A 12,962-nucleotide genomic window follows, 5' to 3' on the forward strand; every position below is an offset into this window, starting at 1 on the left:
GCAGTGTATGAGAAAGTAAATAATTTCCATTACATTTGATTAAATTTTTTGATATAATTGAATATGGATTTTATGCATATTTTGAATCCGTTATTCACTTTAACCATTAAATTATGGAAACACTACAGAGATCTCGCTAGGATTTTAAAACAAGGAGTACAGGACTCCCAGTTTGGTAAAAATAGGAGTCCCACCATCAAAAGTTGCAGTCCCTTCTTTCATACAGAATCAACACAGACATGAGTGCATATATTTTTAGATGGAGAGGTTTCTGTAATGTAATCACTCACTTTAATATAGCTTCATTACAACAGTCCATTGACAGGATTGCAAATTTATGGTTTATTTACTTGTCTGCGTCCTTGTAGTAATTTTAGGCAATGGTTAAATAGTATCTGATTTGCTGGTTTTTTTCCCCGTATTTTCGCAAATACGTGTCAAGTTGGAAAACAGCTTAATGGCAACATGTATGTACATCAAGGGGTCTTTCAGTCACTGAATTCTGTCGTTGTAAATATCAGCACAGCTAATTGATCACACATTTTCCCACAAGCAGGTGGCTGAAGCAGGACTGGCAAGTCTTTGAATTTTGCCACACACCTATTACATGCGTACGGAGGACTCCTGCCTTAGTGATTTTCTGCGTCCCAGATCAAAAATTGGCATCCAGATATGCATAATTAAGCGTTTCCAAGATCTCAGCACTAGTTTTACACAGGTAATAAAACAGTACAACTGTGTTGTATTCAAGTGATGGAAGGTGATACAGGGAAATAAATGTACATTGCACATGCATTTAATATTCCTCATAACAATTCAAAAGAAGTGCCAAAAAAATTTTATCTTACACATTTCCAGTTCAAGTGGCCATTAAATAACCACTTGCCCTAACTTGAAATCCACTTGCCAGACAAAACCATATTGTTTTACTTTTATTTTGACCCCCACCCTGAAAATTTAAATGGTAACAACCTTATAATAATCATGATACTGAACCCCCATTCACATTCTGATGTAGAGGCTATCAGTTAATGTGATTACTAACAATTTCACAATTTCTACACATTCAGTTGTTGAATTCAGAATAATAGTGCTATATTCCTGTTCTTGCTAACTCTATGTGCATGCAGCTTTTGGTGATTGGACTAATGGTCATAGTGCATTTGGTCATTGTAAGTATGGTCATAGCCATCTGGTCATCTGGACATTTATCATAAGAACTTTTGGTCATACGGAATTAAGGTCATAAGTACTATTGGTCATAGTACCATTTGTCTTTGGATCCCAAATACTACTGTTATATTGGTTTCCTGTGGCTGATTTTCTGCAAGACCATTAGAAACAAGTAGTTTCCAGTAGAGATCACTGTAAAATATTGACTGTGCTTGAGGTAATTAAAAAAAAGTGTTGGTTTTATTTGACTGGTTTCTGTCTTATGGTAAAACTTATTATATTGGTTTCGTGTCACTGACTTTGGGCAACACCATTCAGAACAAGTACTGGCTTCACTTTAGTTTTAAGTCACTGTAGTAACTTACACTGACTTTGTTAATTTAAAACACGTGTTGGTTTCATTTGACTGGGTATCTGTCTTAATCATAGTAAAATATAAAAAATTTTGATTGTGCATCCAAGGATTGAATTTTGTGCAGATGTGATTAGTTTTGAAAATGGAAGTACAAGGTATACATGGAACTTCTACAAGTGGAAAAAACTTTTACCCTTAATGGTTATGAGTACTGTAGGCTTAGTAAAATAGCACATGGACATGCTATCTGTCGTGTGGCAGTTTCTAATGGTTAGATGAGATATTGAACATCACAATCATGAAGGCAAGGGAGCTCACTCTCAGACCTGTTGGTGAGATAAATGAGAAGACAATTGCTTTCAGGACTGAGTGCAATACAGGGATCTATAATGCTTGCTTGATGCATTCTCATGGCACTTAGAACAAGCTGCATCAGGCAGAAAACCACTTTTCTGAAAAGGGTTTCCAGAGTTGAACAACTTGCTTTGAAGCATTATTGCCTCCTGAGAGAGGGAGAAAGAGAGAGAGAATGTCATCACATACTTGCATGCAATTGTATATCTGCCGCATACTTAGGACTGAGCACTGAGGACTGTATTGATGGAATCAGCAGGTACAAACTCAGAACTGAATAGATTAAAATATAATGTAATTATTTCAGTTCCTTTGTGGTGACAAACATTGTATTATGTACTTTGTATAAGTTGCTAATCCCCAAGTTTTGCATAGTTTTAAAACAATTGCATAGACTATGTTTGTGATGTATTACCAAATTAGCATGCAGCTGCTCAATATTATTCATTGGTGCTAATTATAGGTACACAGTAAAATATGCAGAACAGATTTAGTACAGTGTTGTATGCAAAGTTTATGACTTTAGATAATCTTCATAAGATGGGGGAGGGACCTATAAATGGAACCCCAGCAGAGGGAAGAATATTGATATATTTCTGACGTCTTTAAAAAAAAACTCAAAATAAAAATTTCACATTTCATTGGCATGCTCAAGGTTTCTTTCATTTAAATTTAGATAACACTAGTTAACAAGGGCCTGATCTAGAGTTAGAGTTGTCCCAGCATCGGATTTCTACAAAAATTGCCATGAAAGTTTACATGCACATGTATCCCATGGTCTTCTTCATCCTGAATGAAAATGGTGCCGAACTCGTGTCCAGTATAGCCACCAGATCCTGAAAATCTCATTATTGCTTTTCTTCCAGAATGGAAAGTCATATTGACATGGGGTTTGCACCAAAAGACTTTTAATGATGTCACGTTGGTCCTAAATGAAAATGGTGCTGCTTGGTCATTCAAAAATGGGCACCAGTCACTACTCAACAGATTGTCATGTTAACATGAGGTTTCCACTGAAAGACTCCGTATAATGCCTTGTTTGAAATGAAAATGGTACAGATCTAATCTCCATAACAGCAGTCGTCTTGAAAATATTGTTGCTACACCTAATGGGAAGCCATATCAATATGTTGCTGTTGTGGGGTTTAACGCCATTTTTCAGCACACGATAGGCTATACATGGCGGCCAGTATTAATGGTGGAGGAAGAACCCGGGAAAACCCCAGAAAGAGCCACCGACCCATGAGAAGCTACTGGCAAGCTTTCTCACATACCCACATTGGCTGAATCCGAGACTCAAACCCATGCAGACAGAGGTGAGATGGCAGTGATCCATAATGAAGAGCACTTTAGACCACTCGGCCACTCAGGGCCCCCATATCAATATGGTGTTTTTACCAAAAGACTTGGGTCCTATTTACAAATAGAGCCAATCTTATACCAAATATGGTCATATGGGGTTTTTGCCAAAGGTCTTCCAATAACACCTTGCTTGCCCTAATGAAAATTGTGGAACAATCTTACAAGAAGAATGGCTGCCACAGTGGCCAATTAAAGAATCTTGTCAATGAAGAACATCAGGTTGTTTCATCATCCTGCAGTTAAAGAAATGGTCTCATCATCAATTCTTGGAAATTCATTTTGCATGGTACAACATCAATCCCTTCTAGGGAGTCTTGTTAGTGCAGCAGAATGATAACAATTTGGTGATCAAACTGCTTATTTTTCACTCTACTAGTCACAAACCAGAAGAGCTTATATGACGGTCTTTCATCTGTCATGTGTTAGCAAAGAATTGTTATTGTTATTACTGCTAAACTTCTGGAAGGATTACCAACAAACTTTACAGACACATTCATTCCATGATATACTTGATCCTTAATGAAATTGAAGATCCTTAAAACTCCATGACGACTGTGTTATTGATAATAAAAGACTTCACATAATGTCTAGTAGGAACTTGTTTTATTGTTGTTTTGGGTTTAATGGCATTTCACAGTACATGATAGGCTGCGGCCATTATAATTGGTGGAGGAAGAACCTGGGAAACCCTGGCAAGACTCATTTACCCATGGGAAGCTAATGGTAAAAGTTTTCTCACATATCTACGTTGGTCGAGCCTTAGATTTGACCCCACATGGGCAGATAGTTGATCTAAATGATAATGGTGTTGAAGCAACCTCTAATATGGTTGCCATGGTGGTTATTTTGAAAATCTTGAAATTGTTACTCCATTTAAATAGATGGTCATATTAACATGGCATTTTCACTTAAATATTATGTCTGGCTGGTCTTAATCTGACACATAATGTGTCCACCATCTTGAAAATCTTTTTATCACTAATTGAAAAGACATATTGACATAGGGTTTTGACCAGAATTTATATGGTGTCTAGTTGGTCCTGAATGAAACTGATGCTGAACTGACATAAAAAATGCAGCCTTCTTGGAAATCTCATTACTGCTATTTGTCCTGCATGGTCATATTGATATGGACTTGGTCAAACGAATTCATATGATACTTGGTCCTAAATAAAAATGGTGTCAATCTTACACGTAATATGGCTGCTAGCTGGTTTCAACACTCAGCAGTTAGAAAGATGAAATGATGATATCTTGATTCATGAAAATTCTATTATGGGTGGTAAAGCCTAACTCTTTTGAGGGACTCTTGTTGTAAATATTCGGCAGTAGGTTCCTTCAGGGACTCTTGTAAATGTTCTACAGTTTATTTATCAGTCATGAATATGACAAGTTTTGTGTAGAAAACAGCCCCTTGCATTTGTATCACAAAATTTGCACGGTATATTGAGAAGTTTTACAAGTGAATCACCAGTAGAATGTTGACAAAAGTGTTTCCCTCTAGCCAACCATGTATTTTTCCTGACCTGTTCCAGCTAGGTTAGCCCATGATTAGAAGGGGCTATTGTAAAAGGCAATGTAAGATGACAATACAATTTACTGTGTAAGTGTTAGCAATTTTGTTACAATAACTGGTATCTTTAATGTTATGATACATACAAGACAAAGATTGTGCTAGATAGGGACTTTGTAACAAAAACATGAACTTTACTCCGTATTGTTGATTCAAGTACCAACTCATATAAAGTATATCAGTGAAATAGATTTGGTTTCTTGTATCAAAGATACAGGTTGATACAAGTCTGAATGACAAATTTTATGATTAAAATTCTACATATCCTTACTGGTAGTATGTAAATTTTAATAAAGTTTTGGTATCATGGTATCATTAAGTTTCATTGGTAAAAATCTACTAATCTGCTATTCTCATTCATATATAACAACAAAGGAAATATATAAACACATATTAACATACTGGAAACATACAATTATGCCAGACTGCTCAGGTGACCTTGTGGTTAGAGCTTCCACCTTGGATGTGTGAGTTCGTGGGTTCAAAGCCTGGCTGAGTCATACCAGAGACTTATAAAAATGGTATTTGCAGCTGCCTTGCTATGCACTCAGCATTAAGAGGTTAGTGCTAGGACTGGTCAGCCTGGTGTCAGGATAATGTGACTGGGTGGGACATCATGCTACATGCCTGCTGCATGATGCTCCCATGCTAGACATCACTATAAACTGTCACACTGCATATATTGTAGCAATATGACTGATTTTTTATATATAAAGCTATGTTAAAAATCCAAATCACACACACACACACACACACACAATTATGCCAAACATCATATTCTTTGACAAACTTTGTTGGTAACAGGATAACAGAAAGTAAATGCTGATACACATTATTTTTTAAAAGACCACTACCCTGGATACTGATGACCTGAACTGATGTACGTGTTTTGAAGACCACTATCCCAGTTACTAATGACACCAGTTGATGTACATGTCACTAAAGACTGCTGAGTTATTGATTGACATGAGCTGATATATATGTTTTTATAGATCAATATTCCAGGTACTGATGACACTAGCAGATGCAAGACCAATATCCCAGATACAGATAACACTAGCTTATGTACATGTATTTTTGAAGAACATTGTCCTAGATAAAAATGACACCAGTAACCCTGGATTTTAATGTACAAAATAAATGTTGTAGGCACTACAATTTCTCTCTTTCAGGCTGTAATGAAAAATCTTGACTTCATCTATGTGGCCATGAATTAGGAGGTTGGAAGTTGTGATATGTGGGTGGCCTTGTGATGGCTTTTTAGCAGTGAACCTAGATATGAAATTAATGCACATTTTTCTGCGGCTGAAGATTTCTGAAGCAGCTTTGGCTTGGAGAGTAAGCTTTGAGCTGTCCCATTGTTTATTATATGCTTGAGACTAGCTCCCAGGTGTGTCAGTTGGCAGGGTTCTAATTGGAATGGACTTCCAGGCAATGCTCAGATTGCTGAAATACCAGGTATAGCCTTTTGGACCAAGTTAAGCATCAAACTAACGTCTATGATGTTGTGTACCATTTGCTGCAAGAGAGGGTTTCTGGTCCCTGAGCACTGGGTTTGGACGTTCCCAGGCCCATATTCTTTCTGCTGATAGCCAGGACTTCATTGTAGAAGATTGATGTATATCTTTCTGGTTGTCGTTGCAAAATGGAAGGTATATTTGAAACTTGGACCTTGGAGTTGTCTTTGAAGCAATGTAAAATATTAGCAACTGGATCAGGTTAGGGGGCCCCGAGTGGCCGAGTGGTCTAAAGCGCTCTCCGTTATGGATCACTGCCATCTCATCTCTGTCTGCGTGGGTTCGAGTCTAGGATTCTAGGATTGTGGGTATGTGAGAAAGCTTGCCAGTAGCTTCTCATGGGTTGGTGGTTCTTTCTGGGGGTTTTCCCGGGTTCTTCCTCCACCATTAATACTGGCCGCTATGCATAGCCTATCATGTGCTGAAAAATGGTGTTAAACCCCACAACAACAACAACAACAAGAAGGATGATCAGGTTAATAAATCTATGGATGTAGGAATTCTATAAGCAGTCATTGATAGAACAGAAGGAAGCAGATGGAACTCTGAAAACAGAAGCTAGAAGACTTATGTAATAGCTTCATGGAAGGCCAAATTTTCCCTGGATATCAATGGATCATGGAAGGATGATCGCACCTGTAATTGTCTTTCAGACTCAGAAGAGTGGGGTGACAGAGAAGTCTCTTGCAAAGGTAGCAAAAGAGGAGCTGGTAAAGCAAATAGATGAGGATGATGAGTGTGCGTGTGTGTGTGATTTGGATTTCAAATGCTTATGCAGCTTTTCAGTCATATCGCTACGATGTCTGCAGTGTGGCATTTTATAATGATGTCTAACACTGGGACATCATGCCGCATACATATAGCATGATGTCTCACCTAGTCACTTTATTCTGACACAGGGCTGACCATTCCTAACACTAACTTCTTAATGCTGAGCATCTAGCGAGGCAGCTGTTAGTACCATTTTTATAAATCTTTGGTATGACTCAGCCATGGATCAAACCCACGACCTCCTGCATCTGAGACATGCACTCTAACCACTAGGCCACTGGAGCAGTGAGGGTGGGAGCCTATGTTGGAACATATTTATCTCTTGGTGCTTTCTTTGAGTGTTCTTAAAGGTCTAAGATGGGTACTGGCTGTCCAGGAATGGGAAGTCACCTTAGTCAGTAGTGCATCATGGTCGAACCATGACAGGTTATGCACCTGCCTGGTATCATCCAGTTATGCTGGATATTTTGGGAGACAGTTTTAGTGAACATGGTATTACTTTAACTTGGTGTCAGCAAGACCTAAGTCCTGCCATGACTGTGAGCCAGATGCTATATGCATCTAGAGCAGGGGTGCACAACCTTATTTTGACCAAGGGCCAGATTGCATTTTCTGAGACCACTCGAGGGCCACAAACACTAATTTCTTTAATATAATTACTGTTCATGGGACAGATTTCTGTGTTGTTTTAATTTGCCCTGAAGGCTGGACAAAAACTATAGCATACATAAGTGAAATCCATTAAAAATATTGTGCTGAACTTACTGTGAATCAAATGATAAAGAAAATTACAGAAATGATCTTAGTACATGTACTGAGAATAAGCAAAATTTAATAGATAAAACCTACAAAAAGTTGAGTTGTGAGATAAAGTGTGAGTACTAGAAACAATATGGCAGAGCTTGTCAGCTGTTTCATAGTGAAGTTTGACAGCTGGAGTGAAAATATTTTTTGATGATGACAGAGCAACATTTAGCAAGAAAACAGACTGAGGTGAAAAAAACATTTTAGAATTAATCAAACTGGTAACAGGGCAAGGTGTGCAAAGTATTTGCATGGCCTTTGTGAGAATATACTGACCAGACTTCAGTGGAAATAGTAACTGATGAATGATGAGATTTAGCGCCAGTCCCTCTCTCCAATGGTGGTCACACTCATCTGATTTCTGTCTTGTAAGCAGACAACATTTTAGCATTTTTTTGTTGCTTAAATCAGCCAAAGAGACAGTGGATGTTTTTCTAATGTCTTAGGATTTGGCAACATATTTATAAAACAAAGGTTTTGCCGTGTCACAGAAATGTCCATCACAGTAGATCTCTTTGCCCAGACTTCCTGCTAGGAATTAAGAAAAAACCTTTTTGATGATAGGTATATATTTTCTCTTTAATTTAGTGTTTTTATTTGGGAAATTGGTAAAAATACTTATTATTCCTTACCAGCTCAACTAGGGTATAGTTACTGTATTTCATGTATTTTTTCATACCCTTTAATTTTTCATACACAATCCAATTATCAGAATAATAATTATTTAAATGTATCATAATTTTCCATGCATATCACTTTGTATTTTTAAAAAAAGTCCATTAAATTATTGGACATAAAATTTCAATTAAGAAGATTTACATTTGTAAAAAGGTTGAAAATACCATATTGCCATTTTGTTGTTACACGACCCCCCCCAATCATAATGCAAATATATATATATATATATATATATATATATATATATATATATATATATATATATATATATATATATATATAAAGAATACAAATCATATGGTGAATAACAATCCTTTCAAGTGCACTGGATCCAGCAAGGGATCATGTGTGTCAGGGATTGATTAAGATAAATGCAATAAACGGACAATGAACAGTGTGTAAGATCTGTAGCCTTCAGTATGTTGGAGAAATTTAAAAGCTACACAAAAGGAACAACCTTCATAGATCTCATTGGATGACAAAGAAGCTGTACAGAAGCTCAGTTGCAGAACACTTCTCCTCCCCTGGCCACACTTTCAGTGATATAACATTGCGATTGCTCACAACCAAAACTGGAGTTCCCAAACCAAAATAGAAAAGGAATCTTACTAGATATGCCGCCTTAGAACATTGGAACCAAGTGGTTTAAACCAGGAAGACTAGAAAAAGACAACCATGCACAAATAAAATTATCTTTTGCAGCAGACACATTTTATTTTAAAAAATTCTCTAAATCTGCTTAATAGTCTATGACTACGATAACAATGAAATATCTGGGAAATAATTTGCGCTTATATAAATTTACATAAAATAACAGATGTTGTTATGGCTCATCAATTTCTAGGACAATACAAATATTTTCCAGTATCAGCAACAAGCTGAAATAGTTGAAACATAATAAAGTTAAAAGGTTTAATTCCTGTAGAAACAGCCATGTAAAGTTTTGCAAATATAACTGTTTTTCTGTTTTATTTGTTTGTCTTGTCTGTGTTTTGTATTTGCCTTTGAAAAAGACTCGTTAAAGAGTCGAAAGCACTCAGGCTAGTTCGATACTAGTTTTGCACTGTTCATTGTCAGTTCATTGCATTTATATATATGTACAAGATTCATTTCAAGATACTTATTAAATATTAGCTTTAGTTTACTAACTCTCCCGGCCGTGACTGATTCCCCCGCAAAAAATTTTGAACCTCTTTCCTGCAAAATATCCTGCAGTCCCATGTGCATTAAGCTTTCTTATTGTTGTTACAATATCTACTGGTGTTTATTAAGAAATAGACAAAGGACTTCACAGACCATACCTTTAAGTTTTATCGTTAATTAGTTCTCCTTATTGTCTGTCGCCCATAACAAAACACCACATGCATTTTGGAAGCGCTTTGATTTTTTTTCTTATACAACAAATATTACATCTCAGTACATGCAAAAGTGAAGACCACAGACCACTGGTCAACTAGTCTTATTGTTCATTATAGTCATATAAACATAAAATATAAAAACCTTGTAATTTTCCTCATAAATTTGAAAGTCACAGACTCCGTTAAATAGATTTGTATATATACATATACTATCTTTTAAATGATTGTTCTTTTTTGACTTGGATATAATTAACATTTTATTGCAATTCTATTCTCTGATATACCCCACTATTATCTTTATTGGCAAGATCGAAAAACAAGTAATGTTTGTTGCTTGTCCTTATAACATCTGCTGTTTGGACAATGGCTTCAATAGCACATTGACAGATTTTCATTTCCCTGAAGAGAGACTCATTTCCCTACTGGCAGCCTCGCTGATTTGACCTCTTCTGTCCATTCTTGCCCTCAATCTGGTTTCAACTGGACAAACAAAGCACTAAGCGTGTTTAATTACCATGTAAATAACACTGCATAACCATGTGGTTGTTGTGACAATCTACATCATAATTAATACAAGAAAGTTTGTTGATTTAGCTGTGTTTATTGATAATGGAATATAGTAGGGTCGTAATATATAAGGATTATCACAATCGTCAGGTAACTGAAAATAGTCTTTTTTTCTCTTTGCAAAAGCTACAAATAAAAACCACCCTGAATAAATACAGTCTTGTACACTGACATAATTTTGTTTCATCTCTCTCACACACACATACAAGCACACTCATGCACATTGCAAGGGGTTTATGTTTTCTGGTGGGTGTCCCGCTTAATTTGGTTTTTGTTATCTAGAGGTTGACTGCCCTTGATGTTATTGCCCAGTTCGAGTAAATATAAATATAAGTGGTGAAACTTATAGGTGAAATAGACAGAGATCTGAGCAGATATGAAGAACAAGCCAACATGAGCCCCTGTACATGTTAACAAACAATTTAATCAATAACATAAAACAACTGTGAAAATTCATAACATCAGGAATATACTCTGCTTTTAGAAATTAAACTTTCACCGAATTACCAAGAAACACAAATAGATTTAAATAAAATAGCTGATCTGTTTACTGATAGATTTAGTTCATCACAGGATCAAGTGAACAATCGAAATCAATGTCTTGTATGACTGTATAACCTGCTCGTCCCCAGTTTGTTCTGCTTCCACTGTATGATACTTTCCACCATCCATCTCAGGATACTCTCAGAATACGTCTCAGAAATTAATACGTTGCAGGATTACGTCACAGGATTGTATGTCCCACTGCACTTCTCTCTATACTTCTCAGTATTGATACGTCGCAGGATTGCATTACAGGATTATACGTCTCAGAAATTAATATGTCGCAGGATTGCGTCACAGGATTATATGTCTTAGGATTGATACGTCTCAGGAGCTATTTTCTCCCTTTTAAATAAATATAAATAGAGACAACCTAAATTTCCTGTTATTTATGATACGGGGGATTCTGCATTATTCTTCCTCATTATAAGATTTTACTATCAGTGCTAGACAGATGCTAAGGCCATCAACTGACTCCACATGTCCTATAATGACCCTAGTTAGTCAAATGGCTAATTCATTACGCAATGATATCACACATTAACACACCACACGAGGCCTGGGGTTATGAGCCAGCCTCAATTTACACAGCGAATAAATGGAATACATTACATCAATTACTACATCATTTCAGTCAATACACACTTACTCTTAATCATACGTGAAATCTTTTAAATTCGGTGAATTCACACGGATTCTTGTAATCATATTAACTAATGTAATGCATTAAATTCTTAGAACCTAATTCTTATGCAAACAAGACAACAAATTCAAATAATTTGTCAAACTTATCTAAAGAAGATTAATGTATGACTTCCTATGCATAAACTCAGCACAGTTATACTTCATAAAACAAATTATTACACGAATGTAGAAAAAAAGATTCATGCAAATACAAATAAATAAATTCAGCAAAGCATTATATATGGCATCAACAAATTACATGGAATTGTCACACTACCTTTGCTTTCAACGTTTCTCCCTCTAATCACCAAATTAGTTTGTCAGTTTCTTTCGACAACAGTCACCTTTTGACAACAGTTCTTTTACGAGGAATTTCTCGCAAATCCCCGGAGCCTACTCTGGTTTCTCTTGCAGAAAAGCTTAGAATAATTAAAATTTCTGATGTGGCGATATTAAAACCTAAAGAATTTTGTGTGGGAAACACATCCCTTATTTAACGTAACCGATCAGAATCAAATATCTCTGCCGCCTTTTTCCAGAGGCACCAAAGTTGGAGTCAGCTTGACCTGGTAGTTTGAGTTTCTGCGATTTCTCAATTGTGACAACTTTACCATGAAAATAAAGTTTACCGTGTCCCTAATAGTCCGTCTGGCTGCTGTATAAACAATTGCTTAATGTGGAACAAAATTCTCCCTCGAAAGGACATTACCAAACATGGTAGTATGGCGATATGATCCGCGCCTGTCTCCATAAATCTAATTAATGGTTCTCTGGTCTCAACTAATGTATTCTTGTTAGATCACCAGAAATTTGCCCCTTCACACACATTAACTAAAATGTGATTTCATGTTCTTAATTTTTATTAAAATTTGATAATGAGATTATTGTTGATGTAAAAATACAAATTGCACTTAATTTCTTGACAATGTGGACTTGTATCATTGCGTACAATTTACCAATAAATAATACCCATAACTAATACATGTTCAAGCCATCTTAATCATGTTGCCAATGTTACACAACATAACAGCTATATATGCTCTAAATGCAGATGAGCTTGCACACTGAGACATAATCCTCCCTCTCATTCACTAATAAAAAAAACACATTTTTTTGAGTGCTTTTATTTTTATTGTAATTAGATTCTTGAATTCAGAGCAGAATGAGACAGAATATAAATGTTTACTTTGTATGTTTGTACCGTTAGGTTGTTGAGTAGCTTG

This window comes from Sinohyriopsis cumingii, chromosome 15 (assembly GCF_028554795.1).
Source record: "Sinohyriopsis cumingii isolate HCF-2022 chromosome 15, ASM2855479v2, whole genome shotgun sequence".
In the NCBI taxonomy this organism is placed as follows: domain Eukaryota; kingdom Metazoa; phylum Mollusca; class Bivalvia; order Unionida; family Unionidae; genus Sinohyriopsis; species Sinohyriopsis cumingii.